The following is a 19597-nucleotide window of genomic DNA, read 5'->3' on the forward strand; positions in this document are numbered from 1 at the left end:
ATAGACACACTTCGTATACATTATATATATATATATATATATATATATATATATATATATATATATATATATATATATATACATTTTTGACCCCAGGGACTAGTACTAAACCCGGCGAAACAGTGTAGGTGACTCACTGTTTCGCCGTGTTTAGTACTAGCTCCTGGGGATCAAATGTCCCCCCTAAGTGCATTACGCGTGATGACTGAAATTTCAGTCATTACGCGTAATGACTGATTACGCATGTTGACTGTAACATATATATACATATATGTATGTATGAATGTATCGTTATTGGCTAGTATGTTGCTGTTGTCTGCACTTATTTTAGCTTCTAAATTTTTCATTAGGTTAATATATATATATATATATATATATATATATATATATATATATATATATATATATATATATATATATGTTTATTTGTACTTATATAAATATATAAATGTATATATAAAAACTATGTGCGTTTGTTTGTGTGAGTGTGTTTTGTGACCGCTTTTGTAATGTGTATGAATTACATAACAGTCTTCGCCCTCTCAGAGCGGTGAGTGATCCCGTCTCCGTTCAGATTTCTCTCAGTCATTCACTCGCTACTTACCAAATTGTCCTTACCCAGGCGGGCTTCAGAATACGTCTGGGCAAGTCATTAGCGATGATAATCCACATTCATTCCGCTCCCTCAACCACGCGTCCCAAAGCCGTTAATTTCGGTCGCAAACGTATCCTGGAATTAGAGAACCGTTCCGTGAAAATTGGTTCCGCCGCGGGAGGAGACGATACGTCAGTCAAGCAAAATGACAGACTCAAAATAGACTTCCCTCAAATTTGGAAGCTAAGAAGCTACGCCTTTACGTCAGTACCCCGTCTTGATCAAGGGCTTTCGATCTTTTGAATCTTTCCGGCGATCGTGTTCCGAGTCATTTGTTTTTCGACTTCTGCCGACCTTGGCGTCTGCTGATGCCTTACAATTCCGTGAAGGGATCGTTGACTTGTTCGCCGAAGAAATTGCGAAAGTGACAACAGACATTCGCGGGTATTATTAGCCTTCCCCAGTCACTGACGTCAATTCACTGACTACGATCATTTTAGTTCAAGGGATTCTTATTCATATATTTTTATTTTTTATTTTTCACTTCGATATTTAGTCTAACTTTAGCGTTTCCAGTATTGTATTTCTGTTATTGAAAATTAGATGATCAATATTATTTTTTAAGTTTTGCCTTTGCTTGACAAGTTAAATTTTACTGATGAAGAAATTGAGAATATTATCAACTTGTATGAAATCAATCATTGATTAAAAATCGTAAGGTTTTGTAACGAGAGAACTACTAAAACATCAAATCTCCATACCTCTCTCTCTCTCTCTCTCTCTCTCTCTCTCTCTCTCTCTCTCTCTCTCTCTCTCTCTCTCTCTCTCTCATGTATTTCCATGTCCTATTCTTGTGGTTTTTATAGCTCATTAACTAGTTTTTCCAAAGTGTTATTCCCCTGATAGTTCATTAACTCAGTATATTTATGTAGAATCTATTATTTCCATCCGATTCACAAAATTCGTTTCTATTGCCAGACTATACACGCTGCGAATTTGTCTCACGGCTAAAGCATGCTTAATTATCCATTTCATGATACCTGAATAATTTATAAAAAATAAGGACAGAAAAGTACAAAGATTTTTATATTTTTGCCTGTGTCCAAGTTGGGAGGTTCTGACTCAGCAATTAATATTTATTTACTTAATAAATAAATCATTATTAGTTCATTTAATAATTTAAAAAGACACAAACTGGATAATATTTCAAGTGTTATAACTCTAACTTCAGCAGAGTCATCATTTGTCTGTTAAGAAATATAAGGGAATATTTAATTTCCTTTTTGATAAATCTATCATTTACGTATCGGTTCCTTGATGTGACAGTTGATCAGCTGTTCCATTTATTAAACAGTTCCACTTATCAAATAATTCCATTTATTAAATAATTCCAAGCATTAAATCATCATTTTTATACATTCTTTATCGTTGGGAAAACGACGTGGGAGTTCTGTCGAAGGAATATTCTCAGACTTTTGAATTCCCATCATCAGGGGAAATCTGCAATCACTTCCAGTTTATCCCAAAAGACACAATTTTCCAATCGTGGAAGATTGGGAATTGGGACTTGATAGAAATGTTAATCAGTCGATCACCATTACAATACAAAATCTAAATGCCTCGAGAGGAACATGTGAGATAAGGTGCGTGTGTGAGTGTATATATATTATATATATGTATATATAGTATATATATGTATACACACATGTATATATATATATTTATATATGGATATATGTATGTATGTGCACGTATGTGCAAGCATAACTCTGAAAAGCATTGAGCAATTTCAACCAAACTTGGTACACATATGAACAACTATCTGGAAAAGAATACTGTGGGGGTAAGACATCACTAGCACTAAAGGGCACCAAAGGTGCTAGGGGTGGGAAGGGCTTCCCTGAAACGGGGCTGTTTCTGCCCATACACTTAAGACTTAGTAACTAAATGAACTCTACGAATTTATCAGACCTCATTTTGGGATACATATAACTTACTACCGGAAAAGAATACTGAGGGGGTAAGTCATCACTGGCACCAAAGGGGGTGGGGGTGGGAGGGGCTTCCCTGAAACGGGGCTGGTTATGCCCATAGACTTAGTAACTAAATAGACTTAATAACTAAATAAACTCTACGAATTTACCCTTCCCCATTTCAGTATACATATGACTTACTATCTGGAAAAGAATACTATGGGGGTAAAATATCACTGGCACCAAAGGGGGTGGGGATGGGAAGGGGTAACATGTAAAAATAACCGAGAACGACAGATATTAGTGTCTAACCCATAGTTTTCGGAGTCGCTGAGATGAACAGTAATACTCCCGATGCCCTTTAAGTCCAAGTTCAGCCCAGATGGGAATGGGAGGTGAGAAAGAGTGAAATATTATAAAATGTCCAAAATGCTGGGCGATGTAGTTGAAGCAACTATCTTAACAGGAAAGGGAGAGAGTGAGAAAGAGAGAGAGTGAGAGGGAGAGGAAGTGAGAGAGAGAGAGACTAGAGGGGGTGTTAAGGAGGAGAAAGTGACAGAGAGAGAGAGAGAGAGAGAGAGATGGGGGTGTTAGGGAGGAGAAGAGAGAGAGAGAGAGAGAGAGAGAGAGAGAGAGAGAGAGAGAGTAGTAATAATAATGAATGAAGTTAATTTCAGTAAACATGTGGCATCAACGTTTTTTTAGTTCTTTTAGCAAGTAATTATTTATTCATTTTTTGTTTTGTTTAAGTAAAATTCACGTAATCACTGAACCCTTTCAGCAGTCGCAATGTTAATCACAATTCACCGAGTAAACACGAAATTAATAAAGACGAATAAAAGAAAAAGATAAATTACCTTTACCTAGAATAAAAAAAAATACTAATAAGGAACGTTATCTGAACCTGGCATCTGCTTCCTCAGAAGAAGGTTAGAGATTTTTTCCTTGTTTTTTCCTAAGATGAAAAATAATCGGATTAAACGACAGATTTTTTTCATGTCTTCGAGATGATTTGTCGATAAGAAACCCGTTTTTATAGTGTGCCAATATTCCGGCTTTTAATCAGGGATTCACTTCGTTTGGACTTCGTCGAGGAGACATATTAATATTCTCTTTTATGTTTCACGTTTAACTTTTATGTCCTGAGAATGAGTGAGAATTTTATTTTTTAAATGTAGTTCCATACTAACAGAACTTTGTTGATTCAGCTTACCTTACAATCCACGGATTTAAAGAATTGTGGGAGAGGAGTGTTTTATAATATACCGAAAAATTATTGTAGAAATGAAACTGTAACCTATTTTTTATATGAGGCTATATTGCATTAATACCATATCCTGTTTTTTCAGCGTACTGTATAATCCACGGATTTAAAGAATTATGAGAAAGGAGTATTTTAGTATACTGAAAAATTGCTGTAGAAATGAAACTCAAGACTTTTTTTTATATAAAACTGTATTATATTAATATCATATCCTGTTTTTCCAGCTTACCATATAATCCACGGATTTCAAGACTTGCGGAAGGTTAATATTTCGATATACTAAAAAATTAGGTTAGAAATGAAACTATAACATTTTATAATGTAACTGTGAAATATTAATATTATTTTATTGTGGAATATAGGAAGCTAGATCTATTCAATCCACGGAGTGGTGGATCGGACACCCATTCCGAAATGTTAACACACGTAATGGTTTTATTGTTTCTTTAATCATTAGAATTGGAAAGAAGTTAAAAGATAGTTTCCCCTGGACTCCAAATTACGTTGGTGCGATTCGAAATACTGATCATCAATATAATATACAAAAGATAAAGAAACATTTTGTAAAAACATAAACATACAAAATCAATTGAATTCCAAAGCAGTCTTTCTGAAGACATTCATCGTTGTCATTTTTTTTTTTTTTTTTGGTGCAACGCAAATCCAAATATCAATAGTTGTGTAATTCACAAGAATTTGAAGATAAAGAGAAATGAATAGAAATGAGTGGATATGCAACCATTTTAGTAATAAAACTTAAACATTCTCCGTCCTTCCTGAGAAATCAAATCGAGAAACGCATGAGATCGTATTAAGGACCTAAGATCTTTCATCATTCTCATCATCGCCATTGATGTTTTTTTTTTAATGATTTTAGTTTTCTGTAAAAGAAAACTATTGTGACGACTTTGTCTGTCCGTCCGCACTTTTTCTGTCTGCATATTTTCTGTCCGCCCTCAGATCTTAAAAACTATTGAGGCTAGAGGGCTGCAATTTGGTATGTTGTTCATCCACCTTCCAACCACCACACATACCAAATTGCAGTCCTCTAGCCTCAGCAGTTTTTATTTTATTTAAGGTTAAAGTTAGCCACAATCGTGCTTCTTGCACCGATATAGGTACCAACAACACAGGCCACCACCGGACCGCGACTGAGTTTCATGGGCCGTGGCTGAGGCCGCTACCGGACCGTGGCTTATTTTCATGGGCTGCGGCTGAAAGTTTCATACAGCATTACATGCTGTACAGAAAACTCAGTTGCGCCGAAGAAACTTCGGCACATTCTTTTACTTGTCGAAGTCACTATTTATGCCCTGTCTCCATCATTCCTAGGTATGGTCTATGATGACTAAACAATTTTATGGAGACTTGAGGTTAAATAGTACTAATATAAGATTCAAGATATTATTCCTCTATTTATTTTGTATACATTTATATATACAAACACACTTACATATATACATACAGACACATGATGCATATATATATATATATATATATATATATATATATATATATATATATATATATATATATATATATATATATATATATACTGTATATATATATATATATATATATATATATATATATATATATATATATATATATATATATATATATATATATATATATATATATATTTATTTATATATATATATATATATATACTGTATATATATATATATATATATATATATATGTATATATATATATATACTGTAATACCTTCTGGTTTAGCTAAATATATATATATTAATTTACATTCAGGCATATATATTTATGTGTCCCTATATATTTTGCTGCTAATTTGGTGCTAAATACATGTATATACATATATATTTATATATATATATATATATATATATATATATATATATATATATATATATATATATATATATATATATATATATATATATATATATATATATATATATATATATATATATATATATGTTTAAATTTACAATTGCCTTACATTTGTACATAGTTGTTCATAGAAGAAAAGTTAGGAGAGAAAAAGCAAGACATAAAGCTTCGATTTCTAACGTGAATGAAAGAGAATTCTCTCTCTCTCTCTCTCTCTCTCTCTCTCTCTCTCTCTCTCTCTCTCTCTCTCTCTCTCTCTCTCTTCTTAGGAGTTTCAGCCGAGCTCACTCAAAAACACACCTTTATAATCTTGTTTCATCTCTCCTCAGTCAGTCTGTCTGTCGACAAACGTGTCAGGAATGACGTGGAAACCGCACAAATATTTAACCGCTCGTCTTAAAATATTTAGGAGCCATGCACGTAATTTTAGAACCCACGTCTGTGCACGGAACCCCGAAAGACACCGAGGGGGTGAATTACGCTAGATTGTAGCTTTAATAAACTGCAGCTGAATAAATCTAAAAGCTGAATGAGCAATTAAGGGACCGAAGTCCCTCTGAAGATGACACAGCGAAATGCGAACTGGGTTTTATAGGTGTTGTTTTATGAAGTGCTGAAAGAGTTTGTAAAATGTGTTTCGGAAAGTTATTTTCGAAAGGAATATTTGTAAAGTAGGGAAATCACTGATACGTGTCTTATTTATAATGATAAATCGACTGAGACACTTATCAATTCGTATGTGTAATTCAAATGAAAACTGACAGATGGTAACCTACCAAAATAATGTACAGTTTTTTACATGCCCAAATCTCTCTCTCTCTCTCTCTCTCTCTCTCTCTCTCTATATATATATATATATATATATATATATATATATATATATATATATATAAATATATATATATATATATATATATATATATATATATATATATATATATATATATATATATATATATATGTGTGTGTGTGTGTGTGTGTGTGTGTGTGTGTGTGTGTGTGTGTGTATGTGTATGTTTGCCCCGCAAATTCCCGCATGCTAGTAGCATGCATGTACACGCTTTAATTTATCACACGTTGCCCGGACAATATTTCAAATACACGACTCTTAACCTCACTAAGCAAATTCCCCTTCAAAGCTTTATGCGTCGCAGCACTCAGAAAATGCATTTACAAGTACGCCAGAATCTTGACCAAATATTTTCCCCCTTCCTCTTAACTTCCCAATCTTTTAGATCTCGGCAGAGTGGAATTCCTTTTAAGAAACATTCAAGCAGTGATATATTTTTTTTCTTTCCCTCGCTGCTGAGTAACAGGTTGCATTTAGTCTTCCGGGATGTATAACTGTTCTTGTGAGTTAGTTTCCAAGGTTTGGCTGTGGCTGTCTGTTCGAAATTTTAACTTGATTTTTAAATTTTGAACTGTTTAGGAGTCCGTTCTTTTTTTTCTTTAAATCTTCAGGTGATAACCCTTATGGACAGAGTTTGATTATTATTATTATTATGATTTAAAAAATACTCATGGTAGCATGAGTCTTAAAATGGAGAAGCAAGTCCACAGTTATGTATATGTACATGTATTTAAAGATAAATCAGTATAGACAGCTTTCGGGAACTTGTCCGGGGAAAAGGGGAACCGAACAAGTTCCCGAAAGCTATCTATATTGATTTATCTTTAAATATATGTACATATACATAACTGTGGATTTCTCCATTATTATTATTATTATTATTATTATTATTATTATTATTATTATTATTATTATTATTATTATTAAAACACCCACAATAAACACAAGAGGGCTCAGAAAAAAATTAAGCCCCTAGAGAGAGATAAGTTACAGGAAAAGGTGATAAATAATAATAATAAAAAAAAAAAAATATGAGGGAACAGAGAATGACGCCGATTCACCTGAATTCAGGAGACGTCAATATACCAAGTATGATTTGCTATATAAGACTTTTATTTTAGTTTTTATCACTTACTACGTTCTACACTTTTTCTTCCATAAGATATGAAATATTTCACTTTAACGTTTATACCTTCCAATCTTAAAACCTAAAGCATACCTACAGAAAATATAAATTTCATCTATATATTTTGTTTTTAAAGATTTCATCGATCATTGATGAAATAATTCCCTCTTACGAATAATATTTAATCCACCATCTCAGTAATGTTGCTTTGCAATCAAAAACAAGATTCCGCCATAGAATCAGGGGGTCTCGACCATACCATTTGTGCCTGACCTAATTTGTGATTCCGCTGTGCGTTCATGTGTATTCAGTAGGCTCCTCATTAGCATACAATGCTCATAGACGTCCCCTTCATTCTGTTACTGAAGGCAGATTTCAAATAATTACAGGATATTCGGTGAACCCTTCCTATGATCTTCGAATCCTCAAAGACTTTGGTATTTATATTAATCAATCAATGGCTTTGAAATTCCCAACTCTCGTTGCAACATAATAATCTCATTACATTAACGTTTGGTGTTTATTCAAATTCAAACAGAAATTTACGAATATATATTAGAATATATATATATATATATATATATATATATATATATATATATATATATATATATATATATATATATATGTATAAACTGCCTTCCCACTTTACAACAGAATGTGTTCTGTAATCGTTGTACCCATTTGTAAATGCACAGACTTTTGTAGAAACTAACCCAGCGTTCAAAACTGTCATAACAGTGAGAATTCTTAATTTTAAATAATGCGCGTGACCCTCAATTTCTATTATATTTTACATTTTATATTTTACATTTTCCACACGATTTGAATCATAACCAAAAGAAGTGTGGCTGATCACTTTCTTGCTCACTATCCTATTTTCAGTTTTCACATAATTCAAAGCATCGCTATAAAGACAAATGGCTGACCTGTTTCTTATGCGCATTCAGCCCAACTCTCTTCAAAGATCAGATCGTTTAAGGTTATACAAATTTCTCTCTTAAGTTTCAAGAATATCACGTCTCGTCGTCAGCCCTGTAATGTCACACTATTCGACCTTTCATTTTGATGCCGTTAATCCGAAGATGTGCTGTCTTTAAAGTCTTTAAAAGTTAGTCCTTTGGTTCTCAATTCACTGATAATGAAAGAAGAATTTGGCGAAAGCGACGAAAAATGCGCCGTAAACTTATTATAACTTGAAAGTATGTCGAAAAAGGAAAAAATTTCCCGTTGTCTTATAATCAGCCGGGCTATTGATTCAGCTTAACCTGTCCTCCTAAAGTATATATATATATATATATATATATATATATATATATATATATATATATATATATATATATATATATATATATATATATATATATATATATATATATATATATATATATATATATATATATATATATATATATATATATATATATATATATATATATATATATACATATATATATATATATATACATATTTAATAATAATAATAATAATAATAATAATAATAATAATAATAAATAATAATAATAATTCCTTCACGGGATAATCCGTCACTTTTCGGAGTGGAAGCTGTTATCTGATATCAAAATTTCATCCATATATTCTGTCTCGTGACCTTGAATCTATTTTTCTAAATGAATACAAATTTGGAGGTCGGTCACGTTCATTTCCTCAATAAATTAAGAGATCTTGACAGTACTTGTGGGGGGGGGGCGATATTTATGGCAAGCCAGGAATATATTACTAAGCGGAATTAATTTATCTATGTGTTGGTCTGAATTCAAGACCTCTAATTGAGTTTTATACGTTTTTTATTTTAATTTACAACCTACTGGTAAGGACGACATAGGGCAAATCTGTCAGGAATCAGGAGGACTGTAATGAAATATTCCTATGATAAGAGTTACTATAGCTAATCGTTCTCCGAAATCTGTATGTGGATTTTTGACTCTTGATTGTGGGTTGTAAACACGGTATTGAGTCACAGGGCTTTCTTACAGCTTCATTATTATCATTATAAATGACAAGAATCGATCAAATAAGAGTTCAAGGTTCATATTTGAAACTTAGGACACAACTGAACGAATTAATACAATGACCGTCAGATCCTAGAATGACATAAGCTGCCGAGAATAGTGCTCTTACCATCTTGTACAGTCCAGGAATATTTGGAAAAGAAACGAGCGGATGGCACTTGATTTTATGCCCGTATCTAGCAAGAAAATATAGATGATGCCCTTTTGACACAAACTTATTAACCAAGTTTATGTGCTGAACTTGTTACAAAGTACGCATGACTGATATAATGATATTACGAGCGTTGTATCCACGGTACAGCCTGCTGCAAAAGTTCTTCTCCTGTAGAAGCCTACACTGATCACCTTGCTTATAATACCAATTCTTTTGTTTATTTTTGTCATTAACTCGATTTGCATGTTTGTAGATGGTCCTTCCATTATTATCATTATAGGCTGCGTTCTGTGTTACATTTGATTTTCATTAGCTTTGAAACTTTCAGAAACACATTGGGCTGAAGCAGATGAACACTAAACTCACCACCCATGATATTTGTATGCTATAAAGTATGAAATCATTTCCCGCGATCTGCTGCTTATCCTGTTAAAGTTCAAGAGTTGTGATTCCGTTTTTCTTTATTGCTATACCTTTTTGTTTTTGTCTTTATATTATCTAGTAATAACAATAACTCCATTCTTTTATAAATTCATATGTTTCTGAAGAATTCAACCCATTTTCCCTTGAAAACATTAGTTAATAACATTGTGGCCTAGATGTGTTTATATTTAACAGAAAATGGTGATAAAATTTGCTTTTAATAGGCAAACACTACTGATATTGTCTCACTTTTATGGGTTTTAGGAAAAAAAGTATAATTAACATTCCAATTAACATAATTATGTTATTAAAATCCATGCTAACTGTAATCTCAATAGCAGGCATTATTTGCCAATTTAGTACTATTTCATCAAATATTTGCAAGTAGGTATTATGATATCATTTCCTCATTTCCATACAAAGTAGGTAATTTTTCCACGTCAAGTGCATTGATTATATTTTGTATTAATGATATTAATTTTAAGACCTCAAAAATGTTTAAGAAAGTCGTATTACTAAATGAAATATTATATAATTACTAATTATTCTAGGAAAAAAAGACACTGTAATGCCTATCAAAAAAAAATAAAAAATAAAAACACATGAAAACTTTAATAATGGATTTATATCCAGAACAGTTGAAATTGATTTTAGTGTTACCTTTTTTTTTTCTATTTTTTTCTGGAGTTGATGGTAAATTTTCGCAGCTGATATCACTGTAACCAATGGTAGGTGCTTAACATGAGCTTCCGCCAATCACGATTACCTTCAGTGATATTTACCGTCTGCTCCCGATAAATAGACTATAGTGACAGTGCTGATGTTCTAGAAATCTAGGGTCCTGTATGCAGACTATGTAACCTTTGCTGCAATTATTCATCATCGGAATAATGTTGCCAGTGGCTTAACACAGATTTGGGTCGGGTCATTAGCTGGTCTGGTCATTTGTGCATGAGGGGGAACGCCGGCAAAATTAAGACTTAATTAAATATCAGATCCTATCCCGTGCGTCTGCTCGCTAATTCAGTTTAATTATATATCACTGTACTTGCTGTTGTTTCAGATTAAACCAGTCTTGCGCTGGCACGGGCTCTTGCTCTTTAAGTAAGCCGTAACCGGAGAGATTTGTGGAATGTCAAACAGATTCTGATGGTTAGTTAGGGAAAAGGAAAAATGACGTAGGCGGGGTTGCAACCCTTTTAAACCTTGCTGCAGGAGAGAGGCTGTTACATTAGCGAGTCTCATTGACATGGAAGAGAGTCGAGAATGAAGCAAAACAAATGCTGGTTGCGAGGGTGAGAGGAATTGTATTTAATAATCCTGGATATTTGTCTACATCAGTGGTTAAGTTTATCTCAAAGTTTTCTTTTATTGCAACAATGAGAATAGGCCTACATATCAGCTGGTGCTGTCAAAAGACTGGTTATCGATCGGAAAGCGATAGTCTTCACACAGACGATGATATGCATGATATAATTCAGATCTCTTTTCCAGCAACTGTTCGAGTATTTCTTCTTGTTTTTATATCAGCAGCCTCTCGGAAACATTATCTTTTAAACGAGATTACTTAAAGTGGTGGGTTCCTCTTCCTAACAATGGTAACAATCGCTAGAGAATATTCTCAACGTCCTTTTTCGATAAGCTTAAGTGTTACTGATTCTGATGACCATGCCCATAAATGGAAAAAAGGATTTGTTGTCTAATTGTAATTAATTATATTATTTTAGGTTTATATTCGTTTAACTGTTGTTTATTTTCATTTCAATCATTTTCCATTTTTCACACATGGCATTAAAACTTATGGAGTTTGAGAAGATAGTCGCCTGTATATGCATGATCCACATGAATGGTTGCACATTTCATATAATAATAATGATAATAATAATAATAATAATAATAATAATAATAATAATAATAATAATAATAATAATTTCATGGCATTCTTATTTCGAGGTAATCAATGTGTACATAAAAAAAGAAGAGAAACTTAAATAAAACTTACTAATTCCGAGTTCCGGAATTCCTTAACAAAAACCTTTCCCAGAAGCAACAGCTGAACGTCCATCAGCCATTTTACCAAGAAAAACTACTCAGGAAAACCTTCACAAATCGCCCACGTCAACTCTGACTCGATATTACACTCTTCCTCCCTTTTAAAATCTCAAGAGAGAGAAAAAACTGCACAATTTAGCACGTATAAAATTGACCCAGTGTTTGTCACAGAGCTGTGGCGCGTGGGATTTGAATTTAACTCCACAAGTCACTCAGGAAGCCCCAGACTTTAAGCCACAGACTTTCGTGATAAGGTTTTAAAGGGAATTCCAGGCCGTCAGTCTAATCAGCAATAAAATGAGGAGAGAGAAAGGATTTCAAGTTCCAAAAACGCTTCCAAAGTTTCACTCGAGTGTTTTCGTATCTCGGGCGATGCCGAAGAAATCATGGATGCGTTTGTTTGTTAGATTTTACGACCGGGTTATTTGAGATGAGAAGCATTACAGAAAAAAATCGACAAACAAGATTTATATAAAAAAAATATTCGATGTCTTTTGAAGAGTTCTTAAACTGATAACAAGCTAATGTCAAGGAAATTGTCGCTGATTAAACATAATTAAGCGGAAGAATTCGGTGAATGCTAATTTTTTTTCCTTAAAGAGGATTATATTGCAAACAATCTGAGAAGATGTGATATTAATGGATCGATTATCTAATAATAATGCTTACGGCAATTATAGTTGCATTATGAATTCATGGGAAAAGTCATTGATCCAGTAGTTGCGATGGTATTACATTACACATCATATTAAACGTAAATTCGAAGGGTTATAGATATTCAATACAAAAGTGTCAGGATAAAATCATCAGTGTACTAATAAATATTCAAACGTTTCAAGGAGTAACCACCCCTGCTAAATCTGTCCTTCCTCAGCAAAATCTTTTTAATATATAAAACGGATTCCCGTGATAATGTTCTCGATGAAATAACAAACAAGAATAATAAAACCAGGAACGTAAACAAAGGGGTGTTAACACAGTCACGTACCATCGTTTACATTATCAAGAATAACATTCCCACTCGACGTTCCGCAGCCGGAATGAAAAGAAAGGAATTATCTCACTGACGTCTGCCGTTTGAATTCCATCCTGGGAAATGAGATAATCGCATTAGAAATGTTGACAATTGCACCGGGGATGATGCTGGTATCGGGTAATGTTGGCGGGAGCGCTGGTATCGCCGAAAAATGACGTGATATTTTTAGACGTGTGTCAGAGAAGTTGTTTCATGGTGGATTATCGTTGATAAAAAACTTCAGCTTGAAGCTACCGGTTTTGGAATGCGGTGAGTTTTCGTGTTTTAGGAAATGTCTGTCTATCTATTTATGTAATCTATCTAAACACAGACACATACACACACACACACACACACACACACATATATATATATATATATATATATATATATATATATATATATATATATATATATATATATATATATATATATATATATATATATATGCAAGCAATAAAACCTTCCATACGCTATTAAAACCAAATACGAGTATTTCATATTCTGTGCTACCAAAAGCTAAACTGACAGTACATTTTAAACTGCATTTCTTTTGAGCAGATAATAAAGGAAGAAATGTACTATAATACCATTTGTTTCAAGTGCATAAAGCTAGACCCATTTACAAGAAATGATTCTTATTCTTGGCTGATATTCAATTGCAAAATTGATGAGTCACCTCTTCTGTATATGCAAAGGCACAAACAGGCGTTTTGCACAAACATACGGAATATAAACCACGGCTATATCTGGTGTCATTATATCTACTTTATTATTTTAAGAATTAGGTTGATTACTACATGAAAAAAGTTATTTTTCTCTCTTACGAGGAGGGGAAAGTAAATGAAAGAATATATTTATACTGCAGTGGAGTAAAAAAAAAAAAAATTTGTTAGTGACGCTACAAAAATGGAAAGCTTTACAAAAAATGACTACGGAAAATGTAACTGAGAGTAAAGATAAATGACCAAACCTAACCTAAAGCCTGTAGAGTGACCGTAGACGACACCAAGGTCGAAGGAAGACTTCAAAATATAAATAAACGGGCAGAAGAAGGATGACTAATCAATTATGGAATGAGTTGTTTGATGTTTAGAGATTCAAGAAAAAAAAAAGGTTTCGTCAGCGGCACGTGGAATAATTTCAAAATCCTCTTACAAAATACAAGATATATTTGTTAATAGTTTTCTCAGTACTGGAAAACTCTTGATTCAAAATTCTATGAACCAACACGGAAGGCATAAATTAACGACACCGTGTTTACCCTCGAACCAAAAACCAATCGTCCTTGGATTCTTAAAAACCAGAAGTCTAGGCAAAAGAATGATTTTTTAGTGATCTGTGATGAAATAGTAAAAAATGAAATATATGTATAGTATAAACGGAAATTATGGGTTGCAATCTAGAAATATCTTGGAATATTTGTCTGATAACAGTTTTGGCTAACATTTATCATGGACATATCGCCTGAGAAATTCAACCTATAATTCTAATAAACAGCAAAATCTGATAATTAACCAAGATCCCGTAGCACGGCCTACACTTGAACATTCAAGATGCCATATAGCGTACACTAATTCTATATTATTTATAGCCTAATCTAACATATATCTTGCCCATACGGATAAGCCATAAAACAAAACACCATTATAATAAGTTACTAGGTCTGACAACCTGAGATCTGATAAGCTGAGAGGCTGCTGGATTATCATTTCAGGAAGGTCACAGGATAAGTAACGTGTACAGATTATCACCGTTTCTCTTGTCTTTTATTCACTTGCTTATTCGGGATTTCATAATCCCAAATAGGCAAGTGTGTGTGTGGTCCTTGTAGCCTCCGTTTGACCTTCCTGATTTGTAACCTGCCTTTCACCTTTCTTACTTTCTTACAAGTTTCTCTTGACATCAAAGACTGAAAGTTGCAATGATTTGGAAATTGGAGTTTGATAGTTGTAGGCTTTATTTTTCGCAACACTACGACCAAGTTTAAACCTACACATTTACGTCATGTTTCCTTTATCTAAAGTTCTTTAGCCTTGGTGCGAAATTTTGAATTTGGTCACGTTTCAAGATTCATCATGTAGATAAGTTTAAGTGTCACAACGTAAATGTTAAGTGTGATGGAACTGAGCAGTTTCTTCATTAAATGTTTAATTTCACTAGTTCCAATTCTGACGTGATAATTCCCATTCTATATTTTTACTTATTGTCTATCTATGTCACTGCAAGACTCAGAGGCCATCGAATTAAATAATCAAGCACAGTTTATAAAAAAAAAGTATTGCAAAACTGTAACAGAACCAAAGTCACTAAAAGATTACAAACTTTAAAAATAAAGAAAAAAGGAGAATCCTTGAGTCCATATTCCCATTATAAACGCAAATCTGTTAATGACTAACTAATCATTTTGTTATGCCAGTAATTTAATGCTCTGAACCCTGAATAAAATTCCAGATGATAATTTCATCTTGTATTGTTCTGGTTGACCGGAGAAAAATGAGTTAAGTCAGTCAAGGGAGATGCTGAGAGTTTTCTAAATAATTTTTATTAGAAATATATATTCCTTATACATTTAAGCTGATCCCCGCTAAGGTCAAAAGTCACGATCAAGAGACAGGTTATAGTTTTTATTGAAGTTAATAAGAGGTCAAGGGGAAAGAAATGGAACGCAATTAATTCATTCTTGGCTCTTAGCTCAGATACATTGTCTACAAAATAACCTCACCTGGTTTTTACAATTACTTTTGTATAGACATAAGGTATGCGATTTTCTCTTTCTGTTTGTAATGCTAATGTTGGTCATTACGATTGCGTTTGGTTTTTCGTGTCTGTCTGATGGCATGGGAGGGTAATTAACGTATCATTGATTATGCCTCTCCATTAATAATTGATAATGTTTCACACCGATTTATCTGTTGTTTCATTCAGTTAACATTTATAAATATATTTACATATACACACACACACACACCACACACACAGACGCACGCACACACACGCACACACACACACACACACACACACACATATATATATATATATATATATATATATATATATATATATATATATATATATATGTGTGTGTGTGTGTGTGTGTATGTGTGTATATAATGTGTATGTGTGTGTTTGTGGGTGTAGGTGTAGATGTGTATACCTGCGTATGAAAGTGTGCTTGTATACATGGTCGTACGCGTCTTCTAATCAAATTTTCAATGCCTTTTCCTTTTTTATTAAGTATTACGGTCATATTATTATTATTATTATTACTATTATTATTATTATCATAAAGCCACACCTGGCAAAACAGTGTGCTACACTTACCCTAAGATTTTTTATCAGCATATCAAAGAAGAGTTCTTTTTTGTTTTATGAAGCGAATAAGGGTTAAAGTTGCAGCAAGGAATAAAAAAAAATATATGTAAACAATCGATGAGGAAGGCGAGTAAATCGACAATTTAATATTAAAAATATATTAACAGCTGTCCTTAAAAAAAAAAAAAAGACCAAATATCATTCGCTCACTCGGCCCGAACATATTAGGCAACGAGGCGCATAATAATGAAAAATAAATAAAAAAAAGAAGAGTTGGGGAGGGCGGCGCTCTCCTGAAAAGGCATTGAGAAATTGGAGACCCCTCGGAGCTCAATGGTCAATCTGTTTGTGTATATACAGATTAATAGGTTTGCCCGTTGCGGGAAGGAGTGGCTTGATCGTGTGTCGCCTTCGTCCGTCGGATTCTTTTGGGCTTCGAATATTGCGTTTCTAAGGCTAACATGGTGCGTGTTGTGGTTTCCTTTAATTAAAAAGCTCTGTCAGTCAGCTGTGGATGAGTCACAGCTTCTAAATATTGGTTTATTTTTTTTTTCTTTGAATTTAAATGGTTAATTTCCTGCGACGCGTTTCGGAAAGATGCTGGAACGGAGTTTCTTCGTTTGCGAGTGCACGATTGGGATTTCCGTATGTCACAGATTTTTTTTTTCTCTTCTCTCTCTCTCTCTCTCTCTCTCTCTCTCTCTCTCTCTATATATATATATATATATATATATATATATATATATATATATATATATATATATATATATATATAGATAGATAGATAGATAGATAGATAGATAGATAGATAGATAGATAGATAGGAAGATAGGTGGATAGATAGATAGATATGTGGAGAGAGAGAGAGAGAGAGAGAGAGAGAGAGAGAGAGAGAGAGAGAGAGAGAGAGCAGGAAGAGGAAACATGCTAAGGAATTTGGAGACACTTAGAAATGGTAAAGAGGTTACGGAAGGTGGTGGAATGGATGTGTTTTAGAGATGGCTTGGTCATGTAGAAAGAATGGAGGACGGTCGTTGATAGATTAAATAGGGAGTCAAAATTTATTTTTTTTTTTTTACCACAGGAATATTGCACAGGTACATAAAGTTTTACAACGTGTCAGTGATTGATAAACCTATTAGCGAATGTGAGAATGTAGATTACCTACCACAGAAAAAAAAATCTGTTCAAAGATCACCATGAATAATATCGTAAAAATCTATTCTTATTGAAAACATTGTGAGTAATGTATAAGATAGGTCAAGGATTTATGGATTTATATTACTGATACTGATAACTTCGAAGGTAGTGGAGATTAGAAAGGCTTTGAGTTTGGTTCTTGTGGCGCCGAGGAGTCTTCTCACTCAAGAGTGAGTAGTTAGACTAAGACGAAAGTGCTTTGGAATTATGAAGTGGAGGATTTAATTAAGAAATGTAGTGTTTAAGGGTGTCTTTATTAAGAAAGTGATATGATTCAGATGGAAACGAATTAGAGAATGGGAGAGAGAACGGTGGAAGCCACAGGACAAAATGCAAATTTGTGAGGAACGTTGTACAATGGGAGTATAAAAACAATACATAATAAACGATTAATGATGAAACAACAAGCAGTTCAACATAAGCATATAAATACAGTTCTATACCCCAGAAAAATTAAGGCAGTCTACTTATGCATACAAATGCAGTAATACACGTCAGAAAAAAGACGCAATTTAGTGTGACAGTGTGAAGAAGAATTGCAGGCGTCCCAAACTTATAATGATCAGTATCGACGACATTGTAAAGACAACATCCACCATTTTAGTGTAAAGCGAATGGAAGGCCTTCTGGGTTTGGTTATTGTGATATTGTTCCCGAACTGAATTTGACACTGACGCCTAGGAGAGAGAATAGCATTTACTAATTCAATACAAGCAAGAGTTATGGGAGTAGTGTTTGACGTAAGAAATGGATGTTTTCGGCAATGTTATAACTTACTTTTGTTCAGAAAAAAAAGAAGCCAATAGTAAACACTGAAGTTTAACAGGTGAAGGTCCAAATGCCGGCGTTATCCAACGAAGGTGTTATCAAAGTGATGAAGAACATAGCATCAACCCCATCATATGGGAAGCTAGCAAACAATCCTAGGTTTCAGGCACCACTAAATAACATGTTTTTTTTTTTATCAGATTCAACGAAAATGAAGGCCTGGAGTCCAAGGCAACACCAGATATTGTCAGCCATTCAGAATCAGTGAGTTTAATAATGCCTCCACAAAGCTAATCACATAACAGAAGCGCTGTACGAGATCGATATCTAAACAGTCCTAGTTTAGCAGATCAGCCTCAGGCCCAATGCAGTATGTCATTTACTAATCCGTTTCTGATCTCAGTTCAGGACAGCAACAACTACATTTTAGAGAGAGAGAGAGAGAGAGAGAGAGAGAGAGAGAGAGAGAGAGAGAGAGAGAGAGGAGATAATTACAGCAAGAGTTGTTGCAATTGCATGAAGTGGCCGATTTTCTGTTGCTTGAAATACTAGCAACCTTCGACGACAAACTTATGACGTTTCTATGTAGAGGATTTATGGCTAGGGGTTTCAGAGGATTAACGAAGTAAAGTTCAGTGATCTTAAACTCATGAAAATCATCACTGTTGTCTTGAATGTAATTAAAATTCAGTCAGAAACTACACCCTCACCAACTCCCACAAATCTTTCCTATGCAGTGTTTTCCATTGACGGTCGATATTTTCACTCAAATTAAGGCCCCCCCCCAGCTTCTGTGACCTAACCAAGAGCGGACTCCCTGCTTTTATCAAGCACGACATCTATCTCAATTTCTCACCCCCAAAACCCTTACAGTCATCTTCCTTGGTATACGGAGTGGCACTAAGCTGCTACAATTCTTTCATCATTTTCTACTCTGTCATGTTTTGCTTTCATAAA

General features: G+C 33.6%; 1 protein-coding gene across 2 annotated transcripts in view; it reads right to left on the reverse strand.

The window, feature by feature from the left end:
- The window catches only part of LOC136850717 (substance-K receptor-like), a 127267-nt gene that overhangs the window by 53210 nt on the left and 54460 nt on the right, over positions 1 to 19597 (reverse strand). The window contains exon 2 of one of the 2 annotated variants that reach the window (XM_067124591.1): positions 605 to 730. The exons of the other annotated variant lie outside the window; for it this stretch is intronic. The gene's annotated coding sequence lies outside the window, so the exon portion shown is untranslated. The remainder of the gene's footprint in view (positions 1 to 604; positions 731 to 19597) is intronic. 2 annotated transcript variants of the gene reach the window in all.

The sequence above is a fragment of the Macrobrachium rosenbergii genome, chromosome 22, assembly GCF_040412425.1.
Source record: "Macrobrachium rosenbergii isolate ZJJX-2024 chromosome 22, ASM4041242v1, whole genome shotgun sequence".
In the NCBI taxonomy this organism is placed as follows: Eukaryota; Metazoa; Arthropoda; class Malacostraca; order Decapoda; family Palaemonidae; genus Macrobrachium; species Macrobrachium rosenbergii.